We start from the raw sequence: 15,769 nt of genomic DNA, 5'->3' as shown, positions 1-15,769 counted from the left end.
AAACCTCAGTGATGCACTGCAGGAGCCATTGTCTCCTGTCAGTGTGTCATTGAGGGTCCTATAGAGCAGTGACATCACCCGTCGCTAATACAAGTCTATGGGTAAAATACGCATCCTGCGAGCACATTTGCAGGATCTTTTTTTTGTCCCAAAACGACAGATTGTGACGGATTGCAAAAAACGCAAGTGTGAAATAAGCCTTAGAAACATTGGCTTTTCTATTATATATCTATGGATATATCTATCTATAGATATATTTTTAGAAAGATATATCTATAGATACATAGATGTATCTATCCTTATATTTGGCTGCTTTCACACATCAGGTTTTTGTCGTCATGCATAGCGATGGATCCGTACCGACACAAGTGGGAAAGAGGCCTTAACCCCTTTACCCCCAAGGGTGGTTTGCACGTTAATGACCGGGCCAATTTTTACAATTCTGACCACTGTCCCTTTATGAGGTTATAACTCTGGAACGCTTCAATGGATCCTGGTGATTCTGACATTGTTTTCTCGTGACATATTGTACTTCATGACAATGGTAAAAATTCTTTGATAGTACCTGCGTTTATTTGTGAAAAAAACGGAAATTTGGCAAAAATAATGAACATTTCGCAATTTTCCAACTTTGAATTTTTATGCAATTAAATCACAGAGATATGTCACACAAAATACTTAATAAGTAACATTTCCCATATGTCTACTTTACATCAGCACAATTTTGGAACCAAAATTTTTTTTTGTTAGGGAGTTATAAGGGTTAAAAGTTGACCAGCAATTTCTCATTTCTACAACACCATTTTATTTTAGGGACCACATCTCATTTGAAGTCATTTTGAGGGGTCTATATGATAGAAAATACCCAAGTGTGACACCATTCTAAAAACTACACCCCTCAAGGTGCTCAAAACCACATTCAAGAAGTTTATTAACCCTTCTGGTGCTTCACAGGAATTTTTTGAATGTTTAAATAAAAATGAACATTTAACTTTTTTTCACAAAAAATTTAATTCAGCTCCAATTTGTTTTATTTTACCAAGGGTAACAGGAGAAAATGGACCCCAAACATTGTTGTACAATTTGTCCTGAGTATGCCAATACCCCACATGTGAGGGTAAACCACTGTTTGGGCGCATGGCAGAGCTCGGAAGCGAAGGAGTGCCATTTGACTTTTCAATGCAAAATTGACTGGAATTGAGATGGGACGCCATGTTTCGTTTGGAGAGCCCCTGATGTGGCTAAACATTGAAACCCCCCACAAGTGACACCATTTTGGAAAGTAGACCCCCTAAGGAACTTATCTAGAGGTGTGGTGAGCACTTTGACCCACCAAGTGCTTCACAGAAGTTTATAATGTAGAACCGCAAAAATAAAAAATCATATTTTCCCACAAAAATTATTTTTTTAGCCCCCAGTTTTGTATTTTCCTGAGGGTAACAGGAGAAATTGGACCCCAAAATTTGTTGCCCAATTTGTCCTGAGTGCGATGATACACCATATGTGGGGGGAACCACTGTTTGGGCACATGGGAGGGCTCAGAAGGGAAGGAGTGCCATTTGAATGCAGACTTAGATGGAATGGTCTGCAGGTGTCACATTGCGTTTGCAGAGCCCCTAATGTACCTAAACAGTAGAAACCCCCCACAAGTGACACCATTTTGGAAAGTAGACCCCCTTAGGAACTTATCTAGATGTGTGCTGAGCGCTTTGACCCACCAAGGGCTTCACAGAAGTTTATAATGGAGAGCCGTAAAAATAAAACAAAAATTTTTTCCCACAAAAATTATTTTTTAGCCCCCAGTTTTGTATTTTCCCGAGGGTAGCAGGAGAAATTCGACCCGACAATTTGTTGTCCAATTTGTCCTGAGTGCGCTGATACCCCATATGTGGGGGGGAACCACTGTTTGGGCGCATGGGAGGGCTCGGAAGGGAAGGAGCTCCATTTGGAATGAGGACTTAGATGGAATGGTCTGCAGGTGTCACATTGCATTTGCAGAGCCCCTAATGTACCTAAACAGTAGAAACCTCCCACAAGTGACACCATTTTGGAAACTAGACCCCCTAAGGAACTCATCTAGATGTGTTGTGATAGCTTTGAACCCCCAAGTGTTTCACTACAGTTTGTAACGCAGAGCCGTGAAAAGTAAAAAAAAAAATCTTTCCCCCCAAAATTATTTTTTAGCCCCCAGTTTTGTATTTTCCCGAGGGTAAGAGGAGAAATTCGACTCCAAAAGTTGTTGTCCAATTTGTCCTGAGTACGCTGATACCCCGTATGTTGGGGGAAACCACCGTTTGAGCGCATGGCAGAGCTCGGAAGGGAAGGAGCGCCATTTGGAATGCAGACTTAGATGGAATGGTCTGCAGACGTCACATTGCGTTTGCAGAACCCCTAATGTACCTAAACAGTAGAAACCCCACAAGTGACCCCATATTGGAAACTAGACCCCCCAGGGAACTAATCTCGATGTGTTGTGAGAACTTTGAACCCCCAAGTGTTTCACTACAGTTTATAACGCAGAGCCGTGAAAATAAAAAATCTTTTTTTTCCCACAAAAAATATGTTTTAGCCCCGAGTTTTGTATTTTCCCAAGGGTAACAGGAGAAATTGGACCCCAAAAGTTGTTGTCCTATTTGTCCTGAGTACGCTGATACCCCATATGTTGGGGTAAACCCCTGTTTGGGCACACGGGAGAGCTCGGAAGGGAAGAAGCACTGTTTTACTTTTTCAACGCAGAATTGGCTGGAATTGAGATCCGACGCCATCTCGCGTTTGGAGAGCCCCTGATGTGCCTAAACAGTGGAAACCCCACAATTATAACTGAAACCCTAATCCAAACACACCCCTAACCCTAATCCCAACAGTAACCCTAACCACAACTCTAACCCTGACACACCCCTAACCCTAATCCCAACCCTATTCCCAACGGTAAATGTAATCTAAACCCTAACTGTAACTTTAGCCCCAACCCAAACTGTAGCCCTAGCCCTAGCCCTAACCCTAATCCTAACCCTAGCCCTAACCCTAGCCCTAACCCTAGCCCTAGCCCTAACCCTAGCCCTAACCCTAACCCTAGCCCTAACCCTAGCCCTAACCCTAGCCCTAACCCTAACCCTAGCCCTAACCCTAGCCCTAACCCTAACCCTAGCCCTAACCCTAGCCCTAGCCCTAACCCTAACCCTAGCCCTAGCCCTAACCCTAGCCCTAACTCTAACCCTAGCCCTAATGGGAAAATGGAAATAAATACATTTTTTTAATTTTTCCCTAACTAAGGGGGTGATGAAGGGGGGTTTGATTTACTTTTATAGCGGGTTTTTTAGCGGATTTGTATGATTGGCAGCCGTCACACATTGAAAGACGCTTTTTATTGCAAAAAATATTTTTTGCGTTACCACATTTTGAGAGCTATAATTTTTCTATATTTTGGTCCACAGAGTCATGTGAGGTCTTGTTTTTTGCGGGACGAGTTGACGTTTTTATTGGTAACATTTTTGCGCATGTGACATTTTTTGATCGCTTTTTATTCCGATTTTTGTGAGGCAGAATGACCAAAAACCAGCTATTCATGAATTTCTTTTGGGGGAGGCGTTTATACCGTTCCGCGTTTGGTAAAATTGATAAAGCAGTTTTATTCTTCAGGTCAGTACGATTACAGCGACACCTCATTTATATCATTTTTTTATGTTTTGGCGCTTTTATACGATAAAAACTATTTTATAGAAAAAATAATTATTTTGGCATCGCTTTATTCTCAGGACTATAACTTTTTTATTTTTTTGCTGATGATGCTGTATCACGGCTCGTTTTTTGCCGGACAAGATGACGTTTTCAGCGGTACCATGGTTATTTATATCTGTCTTTTTAATCGCGTGTTATTCCACTTTTTGTTTGGCAGTATGATAATAAAGCGTTGTTTTTTGCCTCGTTTTTTTTTTTTTTTTCTTACGGTGTTCACTGAAGGGGTTAACTAGTGGGCCAGTTTTATAGGTCGGGCCGTTACGGACGCAGTGATACTAAATATGTGTACTTTTATTGTTTTTTTTTTTATTTAGATAAAGAAATGTATTTATGGGAATAATATTTTTTTTTTTTCATTATTTTGGAATATTTTTTTTAATTTTTTTTTACACATTTGAAATTTTTTTTTTTTACTTTTTTACTTTGTCCCAGCGGGGGACATCACAGATCAGTGATCTGACAGTTTGCACAGCACTCTGTCAGATCACTGATCTGACATGCAGCGCTGCAGGCTTCACAGTGCCTGCTCTGAGCAGGCTCTGTGAAGCCACCTCCCTCCCTGCAGGACCCGGATCCGCGGCCATCTTGGATCCGGGGCTGGAGGGAGCAGGGAGGGAGGTGAGACCCTCGCAGCAACGCGATCACATCGCGTTGCTGCGGGGGGCTCAGGGAAGCCCGCAGGGAGCCCCCTCCCTGCGGGAAGCTTCCCTGTACCGCCGGCACATCGCGATCATCTTTGATCGCGGTGTGCCGGGGGTTAATGTGCCGGGGGCGGTCCGTGACCGCTCCTGGCACATAGTGCCGGATGTCAGCTGCGATAGGCAGCTGACACCCGGCCGCGATCGGCGGCGCTCCCCCCGTGAGCGCCGCCGATCGCGCTGGACGTACTATCCCATCCATGTTCATAGGGGCCCACCCCACATGGACGGGATAGTACGTCCGATGTCAGAAAGGGGTTAATGAGCGTTGAATTTAAAAAAAGCGGAAATAAATGGCGTGGGCTCCCGCTCAATTTTCTGCACCAGAGGTGGAAAGCCGACGGCCAGGGGCCAATATTTGTAGCCACCTCTGAACATAAGCCCGCAGCTGTCTGCGTAGGCTTTACTGGCTATTAAAATAGGGGGACCCCCCAAAAAAATGACGTGGGGTCCCCCTATATTTTATAGCCATAAAGGCTATGCAGACAGCTGCGGGCTGATATTCATAGCCTAGAGAGGGGCCATGGATATTGGCCCCCCAGCTACAAATACCAGTCCGCAGCTGCCCCAGAAATGGCGCATGTCTAAGATGCGCCAATTCCGGCACTTAGCCTCTCTCTTCCCACTCCCGTGTAGCGGTGGGATATGGGGTAATAAGGGGTTAAGGTCACCTTGCTATTGTAAGCTGAAATTAAGCCGGGTTAATAACGGAGAGGCGTCAATAAGACGCCTATCCATTATTAATGCAATAGTAATAAAGGTTTAATAACACACACACATTAGGAAAAAAGTATTTTAATATTCTTCATTTTAACCATAGTTATCATACTTCAGCGCCTGCTAAAAACGTAAAATAATAAACTGCATACTACCTGTCCGCCGTAGTCCAATTAATAGCGAGTGTCCTACGATGATCTCCCCTATAGAACAGTGACATCGGATGATATCACTGCTCTATAGGACCTTCAGTGAAACACTGACAGGAGACAATGGCTCCTGCAGTGCATCACTGATGTTACCTTAGGACAAAGTCTCACTTTATGGCAATTACTGCGTGGGAAAATTTCTCACACACCAATGCCAAAAGTGAGACTAGGGACTATTTGTTTTTACAGTGGCAGAGGAATACAGTGCGGAAAGATACCTTTCTCCCATCATTGTGTTCCTGGAGCCCCTAGAGAGCGGTCGCATCAGCTGATGCTGCCATTCTCCATGGGAGATCGTCGCGGGACACTCGTGGATTTCTGCGGACAGAGAGTATATTGGTTGTTTGTTATTTTCATAATTTTTACAGATGACACTGGCTTCGGGGAACAAAGTGACAAGTAATGGTGAGTATGAACTCTATGTTTAATGTACTGTATGTCTGTATGTATGTATTGTATGTAATGTATGAATGTACTGTATGTAGTATGTATGTATGTAGTATGTTTGTAGTATGTTTGTAGTATGTATGTAGTATTTATGTTTTTTGTTTTTTTTCACTCAACACATTAGCCGGATGATGGGACTACTACTGTCCCATCATTGGCTAATGTGTCAATCACTGTCACTGTAGTAGGCATCGTCCGATGGGACTTGTATTCTCATTGGACGATGCCTGCACACACGCACAGAGCCCCGGCACGCCGCACAGAGCCACGGCATGCTGCACAGAGCCCCAGCAGCCTGCACAGAGCCCCGGCATGCCACACAGAGCCCTGGCACGCCGCACAGAGTCCCTGCATGCCGCACAGAGCCCCGGCAAACACTCACAGAGCCCTGGCAGCCCGCACAGAGCCTTGGCACACATGCACACAGCCCCGGCACGCCTCAGAGAGCCCTGGCACACATGCACAGAGCCCCAGCACCCCAAACAGAGCCCTAGCATGCCACCCAGAGCCCTGGCACCCCACCCAGAGCCCCGGCAGGCCCACACAGACCCCCGGCAGGCCCACACAGACCCCCAGCATGCCCATACAGACCTCCGGCAGGCACGCACAGACCCCTGAGAGGCCCGTAAAGATCCCCGGCAGGACCGCACAGACCCTGCCCGCACACACAGACATGCACAGTGTCCGCCCACGCACTGCCCACACTCTTCCCCCTCTGGAACAGGATGTAGAAGGACAGAAAGGGCTTATTTACATTCCGATATTTGTGTCTCATTGACTTGCATTGGTATCGGGTATCGGTATCGGCGATATCCGATATTTTTTGGATAACGGCCGATCCAATCCGATACCGATACTTCTGGATATCGGAAGGTATCGCTAAACACTAGTGATGACTTACTGATTGAGGGGATTTGATCTGTGGAAACTGCACCATGGAGAATTTTTATCCTCACTGGGGCACTTTTATTAGAGTTACAAAATGGATAGGAAAGTCGGATGCAAGAAAGTCAATTAGAGATGGACAATCCCCAACAGAAATATTCAGTGTTCGTATTGGAAAGTTACTGTTATGGTTGGCACATCGAACACAGACTTTGTGCTGAAGTCCAGTGCAGTGTTCAAGTAAGTACATGGTGGAGAGAAAGAGTTTTTTTTATTTTTTATCAGTTTGGGTAGCCATGTTTTCAATGATGTTCGGGGTCTAGTGGAAGTTCGAGTATTGTTCTGGTATCCGAACTGAACTTTCCTAAAAGTTTTCGTCATGTACTACAAGATGAACATCCTCTGGTCCATCCATCACTACCATCAGTCAATTCATTTTCATTCAGGTTACCTGAAAAAGCCCAAATCAGAACTTGGTTGCATGATAGGCAATGACTGGAGCTATGGCTTACTAACATATGCACGGCTGCCCCACTTTGACCAAGTAGTGTGAGTGCAATCGGTCAGACCACAATAGAAAGATACCTATACAGATGATAACACCTGTAAGGGAATCTCATGTCTTAAACTTAAAGGCTTTGATTCATCGTTGTCTTTGTGCATGTTTTGTGTCTAATATCATGTGATTTGTGCCTTTCTTTGCTTGCCCCCAATTCATTATTCTATTTGCACCTTTTTGAAGTCTATATGATATGTTCTTACTTGATTTTTTTTCTGCCTTGTGGTAAGAGCTAACAAATCCAAATGTTTTAGCCTGATTCATCAATTATGACATTTTGAAAGTTCAGAAATGTATTGCAATATCACTCCATTCCTCCCCTTGGGCTATTTTTGAGTATGACAACATTTTGGTGCAAGTTTTGGCAATTTCTACTATGTCTCAGAGTGTGCTTCGAGTAGGAGTGCACGCTGCAAAATTATGCTCGCAGTCCGCACATTCACTCTGCTGGCACCATTACAGCCTATGACCCCATCTGCACATATGTCCGAATCCTGTTTTGCGTGGGGGTTTGGATATATGCACCGCGGGGGCCACTGAGCATGTACTAAATGCAAAGTGAAAGCATCCTTAGAGACTCGTCCCCTGAAATATCTTTGTAGTGTAAAATAAACCTTAATTTTTGTGAAAGCATTGTTAGATGAGCTAAGGCACTAAAAGGAGCAAGCTCAAAAAATTATATTAACATTTTACCACTTTAAATATAACATAATATTAGCAACATCTCCCAATGTCAATACAAAGTTTTCCATAAACCATTTTTGTTTCAATTATTTGATTGCTAGTTTATTTTCTCTATTCATAATTTTCTGATAAATTCTGCAATAAAACTTCCTTCCAGCTCTTTAATTAGTGTATAGAGTAGCTTTTCAGTGTAACTTCTTGCTAGCTGCATCCATTAAACTGAGTTATCTGTCCTGCTGCTTTTACTTGCTGAGAAATGATCATCTTTATGTTAAATGCAGAGTTAATGTAATGTGAGGAAGAGGACAATAAAAGGGATTGTGCAATGAGGGTGAAAATAAACTTGCAAAGTTTAATGTAGACTTTGCTTAATACATGGTTAATAAAGGGAATGGAGCACTCAGAGACAGAACAGCATTTGTACAGTACTCAGGGATAGAACATTAGCAGGAATCTTCTATTTACAAGACAAGCAGATGCATCTGTTTATTTGATAATTCTAATGAGAACTTATTAAGAAAACATCCCTGTCTCCCTTTTCTATTCATATAATACATGGCCAAATATGGCAATTATCACTTCTCTATGCTAATGGCAGTACATAGAAAGCTGAGCACACATTAATAACTTTATGCATTACAATAAACAATATGTAAATAGGTAACATCAAACTGGGAAAAAAATGGAGAAGAAGCAGTTCTACATAAATCAATGATAGATTGAAATGTGCAAAAAAAATATATATCGTAAAATAAATCACACCACAAGGAGCCATGAAAGTGAATATCTTTGTACAATTCAAGATCTTGATGAAGAGTTTTTTTTATTCCTTTTGCCAATCTGAGATATATTTCAGAGTGTATTTCTGATAATACATCCCTTTAAATGGTTACTCTCATTTTTCATAAATGGGTGTGGCTACTTTCACACTAGTGTTGTGTGACGCACGTCGCCAGATGGCATTCACCCACAAATATTGAGGTATTTGAGCTCATTAATTGACAGACCACTGTATCTCATCTTCTTAGACTCTTAAGCCCCCATCACACATAGCGAGATTGCTGCTGAGTCACAAGTTTTGTGACACAACAGCGACCTCAGTAGCGATCTCGCTATGTGTGACACGTAGCAGCGACCAGGCCCCTGCTGTGAGATCGCTGGTCGTGTCGGAATGGCCTGGACCATTTTTTGGTCGTTGAGGTCCCGCTGGGTAGCACACATCGCTGTGTTTGACACCTTACCATCGACCTCGTTGACAGGACGTCCCATTGAATCGTCATGAAATAGCATAGTTGTACAGGTCGCTACAGGTCGCCGCATCGCTGCTGCGTCATTGGGGAGATCTCACTGTTTGACATCTCACCAGCGACCACATAGCGACGCAGCAACGATCCCTGACAGGTCGTATCGTTGTCGGGATCGCTTAAGCGTCGCTATGTGTGACGGGGCCTTTAGATTCTTTTGTAACAGGATTGGTGCCCCAGGGTTGGAGGATAGCTGACATGTTACCGACATTTAAAAAAGGTAAGAAGGTGCACACAGGCATTATGAGACTTGACCTGCAGAGATACTGTATATTGCAGAGAATAATATAATAAATGACAACCAGCATGGATTCATGAAGAATAAGTCCTGACTAACTAACATGTTGTGTTTAGCAGCGGAGGTAAGTGCAAATCTGGATGTTAGTAATGCAGCTGATGTGATTTATCTGGACTTTGCAAAGGCATTTGATACTATATAAAAGCATACATACATACATAAAAGCCTTAAACTGAAGCTCCAGAAGCAAGGACTAGGGGAAAAAATAGTCAAGAGTTGTGGTAAATGGAACATTCTCTAAATGGGATACGTATAGTCAGCAGTGGGTGTAACAGGGTGTCCCCCCCCCCCGCCTGTGTCTATGAACTGCCATATAATCAGGCTTGAGTAAACAATCTGTGGGGGGAGCCCTTCCCCATGGAAGGTTGGATCCCAGGACACAGAACAATAGACTCATGTGTTGGCTGATTCAGTTGTGTGGTGACTTGGGAAGGGCTGGGATCTTATGCTGAAGGGAGATCCTGGTGCCAGAGTGTGGAGGGTAAAAAGCTGCCAGGTTGAACTGTGTTGTGTCCCTCATCTGCAGGAGCCATTGAATTCACTAAAGGACTATGTCTATTTCCCTGGCGTCAGATTGCCGAGTGGCACCCCCGGATCTACTCCCTTCGTATGGATACATTGTGGACTCATTGTGGACTACTTACGGACGCTGCAGAACTACTTTGTGTTATCCCAGTTCCCTGTTCCAATAAATCTTGTTGGATTGTCTATCGGCCTGGTGTCTCTTTCTGCTCTGTCGCAAACCCCGTCACAAACTGGTGGCAAGCAGTGGGGTCAGAGCAAAGGGAATGGAGGACAGCGGCCCATCAATGTCTGGAACCGGAACCTCAGGGCACAGGAACTGGACTTTGGGGAGTTTACAAATAAAGACCCATGAATTAGGAGTCTGCTATAAAGGACTGACCAAGGACCAACTAATTAAGAATTTGGAAGGAGCTTGCCTGCAAGATTGAACCGAAGAAGGATTCCCACAGCAAAGGGAGGAAAGACAGGAGCTGCAGGTAAATACCCAAAAAAGTCAGTGGGTTGTGTGGTATGAGGAGGAGATTGCATTGCTTGGGCATGAGGCCAAAATAGAAGGTAAGAGGGAGGCCATTCGAACAGCTGAGGAGAGACAGCACATGGTGGAAGAAGCTAGGAGCTCCAGACAGACTGTAACCACAGCACCAACCATAAGAAAATTTCTAAGGGTGTCTCGTAAATATTTTAAGCCATTTATTGAGGCTGCAGGTGACATTGAGGGCACCAATGACAGTGGAGCAAGCTGCTGCTTTAGCGGATGAGGTTCTCACCATCAAGCCTCAGTGGAAAAATTTACTGGTGGATGGAGTAAAAACTACCAACATGCCACCACCAATGGTCTTTTGTCCTTCAGTCCCCAAAGTTTGCTATCCAACTAGACCACCACCTCATGTTGATACCCATGTTACTCACCTTCCAGCTAGTCCTGCCTCTTCCTCTGAAATGCTACAAGGAGAGAAAGTAGTAGAGTGTAGGTGTTATGGATGTGGGCATCCCAGGCATCTGCAGGCCACATGCCCAGCTATACAGTGGAGAAATCGGTCTCAACCCCAGCAACCACCTCATGCACAGTCACATAGATATCATCCTCCAGGTTCCCTTCCCTCCGTCCCCAGAGTGCACATGGGAAGGAGTGCGATACAGCGCAGCTGTTACCGATGTGGGCAGACTGGGCATCTGCAAGACACCTGCCCCCAGGGTCGATTGAGGATTGACCCTGCACCAAATCAGCCTATCAATTATACAGCCAAACACAATGGAAGAAGAGGTGCCACCGCTACAAATTGATTTGCCTAATAGCTCAGAAACCCATGTTAGACCATTAAGGGTTTATGGGGTGTGGGCCACAGCCACAAGTTCCTTTAATCCACAAATAAAGCACGTACAGGAGGTCATGCTGGATGGTCGTAGAGTTCTTGGCTTTTGTGACTCTGGGGCATTTCTTACCATAGCTGATCCCAGAGTGGTTTGGACAGAGGCAATACAGCATGGACGTGGGATTACCATTGAATTAGCTGGAGGCCAATGAAAAAATATCCCAAAAGCAAGTGTAGAACTGGACTTTGGCTTTGGGGTCAAGCAATGCGTGGTTGGAGTGATGAGGGGCCTGCCTGCAGATATTGTGAAGGTACAGATGAATGACCTCCGGGAGACCAAAACATCCAACACCGCGGAGACACCATCACGTGTTTCTCAATGCAGTGATCCAGAACACTGCTCCCATCCCTTATGGGAAATATGCAAATGCATGTAAAGTAAGCTGCGGAGACACCATCACGTGTTTCTCAACGCAAGCAATGAATAGCCAGGCCTGGCTATTCAAGGAACGCCCTTGCAGTGGCACTTTAACTCAGAATGGGTAAGCATTGATTTACTTCTAATATTCTTTTAGATGTCCCTAATGTTAAGTTCTCGTCATCCGGGTAACAATACATCAAATGGTAACCTTAATGGATGTTTTTGTGAGCCTCATATGGGATAAGTATTGATATATACTAAACGTACAATGCTAGGTGATAGGTGCTGACAAGTTACCACTGCTATATATGGAATTTTGATTGTCTTGAGTCTTTTTGAGATTCTCACATGGTATGATATGTATTTTAGATTAATTTTTCAATAAACTTTATTGATTTTATATTGTCTGTGGTGTAGTGGTCTGTGAGTACTCTGTACTCATTTTTTGGTTGTATAGAGATCTATGCTAGGACCAATTCTTTTTAACTTTATTAATGACCTTGTATATGAAATTAAGAGTTAAGTGTCAGTCTTTGCCGACAACACCAAACTATGTTGGATATTAAAGACTAAACTTTACAGTACAAATCAACAAAACAATATGACTAAGGTGACTGAATGGGCAAACATTTGGCAAATGAGATTTAATGTAGATAAATGTAAAGTAATGCACCTAGGACGGTGTAATCCTATTGCTGCATGTACATTAAATGGGAGTGTACTCAGGACTATAGAACAGGAGAAGGACTTGGGTATTCTGCTTACAAGAAAGCTAAATTTATCAAAATAAAAACTAGTTTGTAAGGTTTTAGGGTCATGCTCAAATGCAAGATATGATCATATAATAGAAAAAGTGCAAATATACAGTAGACCATAACAAAAAATATATATATAAAATTACAAATTTTATTGAATAATAATAATCTTTATATAGCACTATCATATTCCGCAGCGCTTTACAGTTTTGCACACTTTATCATCACTGTCCCCGATGGGGCTCACAATCTAAATTCCTTATCAGTATGTCTTTGGAGTGTGGGAGGAAACCAGAGTACCCGGAGGAAACCCACGCAAACATGGGGAGAACATACAAACTCCTTGAAGATGTTGTCCAAGGTGGGATTAGAACCCAGGACCACAGCGCTGCAAGGCAGCAGTGCTATTCACTTAGCCACCGTGCTGCCTACTACAGTGACAGTGATTGACATATTAGCAAATGATGGGACAGTAGTAGTCCCATCATCCGGCTAATGTATTGAATGTAAAAAAAAAATACTACATACATACTACAGTACATACATACTACATACATACAACATACTACATACATACTACATACATACTACAAACTACATAAATACTACATACTACATACTAAAAACATACTAAAAACATACTACATACATACTACATACATACTTAAATTTAGTAGCATCTTAAGGGGGACACGCGTGTGGGGTCAGGCACGCGCATCCCTGCAGCAAAGCATCACGCAGCTAAGCATACAGACGCCGCAGTTATTTCAACGGCAGTTAGTCACGGCAGGAGTCAGGACTAGGGTTGAGCGACCTTGACCTTTTTAGAGTCGAGTCGTGTTTCGTGAAACCCGACTATCTTAGAAGTCGAGTCGAGTGGAATCGGCCGATTATGGTGAAAAGTCGGGTATCGCCCGAAACACGAAACCCAATGCAAGTCAATGGGGGAGCATAGTCGGCAGTGAGTGGAGGCCAGGAAAACACCTACACTGCCCATTTTAATGGCAAAAACATCCATTCTTGTTACAGAAGCTTGTCAATCGTAATTTAGCTTATAATAATTGGAAGGCATTTGAAATTGGGGGTCATTTGGCTAAAGTTGTGGGGGGTAGGGCTGGTTCAAGTAATTAGTGGGCCCAGTAAATCTGGACCACGTCACGGCAGTGGAGCAGGGAGAGGTAAGTATTTCAACCTTGCAAGTGCTGTGATCCTGAACAAGCAGGGGGGGCCCACTCGTTGGCATTGGCACTGGAACAGGGCCCCTCAAAGTACAGCGGTGTGTTTGCACGGCGGGGGCGCCTCCCACCGGCAGCAACACTTTTGCGTACTATGAGAGGCCTGTGCCAGTGACGTCGCCAACTAGTATTCCTCCCCCCACCTGATGAAGGAACCTGCACTTTCATCTGCACCTTCCTCTTTGTCCCCGTGTAAGGTGGTATGGTATGCGGGAAGAGGAACCTGACTTTCAGCAGGGTCACAATCTTGCTGTGTAGCGTGCACGGGGAATTTTGCGTTATGGGTCAATGTACCAGCAGACTCATCTATCACTGGCTGGGCAATGGGCAGGATGAGGAGGAAACACAGATATAGGCCCAAAGAATAAAGTTGGCTAAATGCAGTTCAAAATTGGTAACACAGGACTAACCAGGGGGCATTGCAGTGGAGGACAACTGGAATGAGAGGCCGACACAGAGAGTAGGCCCAAATCAGTAAGTAGTCGAAATGCAGTTCAAAATTGGCAACCGTAGTAAACAGGCAGCACAGCTTTGTTCAGTGGAGGAGAACAGCAAGGAGTGGCAGACACCGATAGTAGGCCCCAACCCAACTAGTAGGCCAAATGCAGTCTAACATTAACAACTACTTAACGAGAGCCTGAAAATGGAATTTCAGGACAGGAAACCAGGAGAACAGCAAGGAGTGGCAGACACCGATAGTAGGCCCCAAACCAACTAGTACGCCAAATGCAGTTGTTCCATTTAACCACAATTTAATGAGAGCCTGAAGATAGAAGTTCAGGAAAGGCAACCTGGAGAACACCTTGGAGTGTTACACACCATCTCTCTACACCCCATACCCAATTTGTAGGCCTAATGCAGTGTAGTTTTCAACAACTACTAAACGAGAGTCGGAAGATCGAAGCAATGTGGACGAAACCTGGGGAACACCTTGGAGTGTAACACACCGTCTCTCTACACCCCATACCCAATTTGTAGGCCTAATGCAGTGTAGTTTTCTACAACTACTAAACGAGAGTCGGAAGACTGAAGCAATGTGGACGAAACCTGGGGAACACCTTGGAGTGGAACACACCATCTCTCTACACCCCATACCCAATTTGTAGGCCTAATGCAGTGTAGTTTCCAACAACTACTAAACGAGAACATGAAGATCGAAGCAATGGAGAGGAAACCTGGGGAACACCTTGGAGTGGAACACACCATCTCTCTACACCCCATACCCAATTTGTAGGCCTAATGCAGCGTAGTTTCCAACAACTACTAAACGAGAGCCAGAAGATCGAAGCTCAGGAAAGGCAACCTGGAGAACACCTTGGAGTGGAACACACCATCTCTCTACACCCCATACCCAATTTGTAGGCCTAATGCAGCGTAGTTTCCAACAACTACTAAACGAGAGCATGAAGATCGAAGCAATGGAGAGGAAACCTGGGGAACACCTTGGAGTGTAACACACCATCTCTCTACACCCCATACCCAATTTGTAGGCCTAATGCAGTGTAGTTTCCAACAACTACTAAACGAGAGCCGGAAGATCGAAGCTCAGGAAAGGCAACCTGGAGAACACCTTGGAGTGGAACACACCATCTCTCTACACCCCATACCCAATTTGTAGGCCTAATGCAGCGTAGTTTCCAACAACTACTAAACGAGAGCATGAAGATCGAGGCAATGGAGAGGAAACCTGGGGAACACCTTGGAGTGTAACACACCATCTCTCTACACCCCATACCCAATTTGTAGGCCTAATGCAGTGTAGTTTCCAACAACTACTAAACGAGAGCCGGAAGATCGAAGCTCAGGAAAGACAACCTGGAGAACACCTTGGAGTGGAACACACCATCTCTCTACACCCCATACCCAATTTGTAGGCCTAATGCAGTGTAGTTTCCAACAACTACTAAACGAGAGCATGAAGATCAAAGCATTGGCGAGGAAACCTGGGGAACACCTTGGAGTGGAACACACCATCTCTCTA

This window comes from Ranitomeya imitator, chromosome 1, assembly GCF_032444005.1.
Source record: "Ranitomeya imitator isolate aRanImi1 chromosome 1, aRanImi1.pri, whole genome shotgun sequence".
Classification (NCBI taxonomy): Eukaryota; Metazoa; Chordata; class Amphibia; order Anura; family Dendrobatidae; genus Ranitomeya; species Ranitomeya imitator.
Note: the sequence above shows the minus strand (reverse complement) of the source record.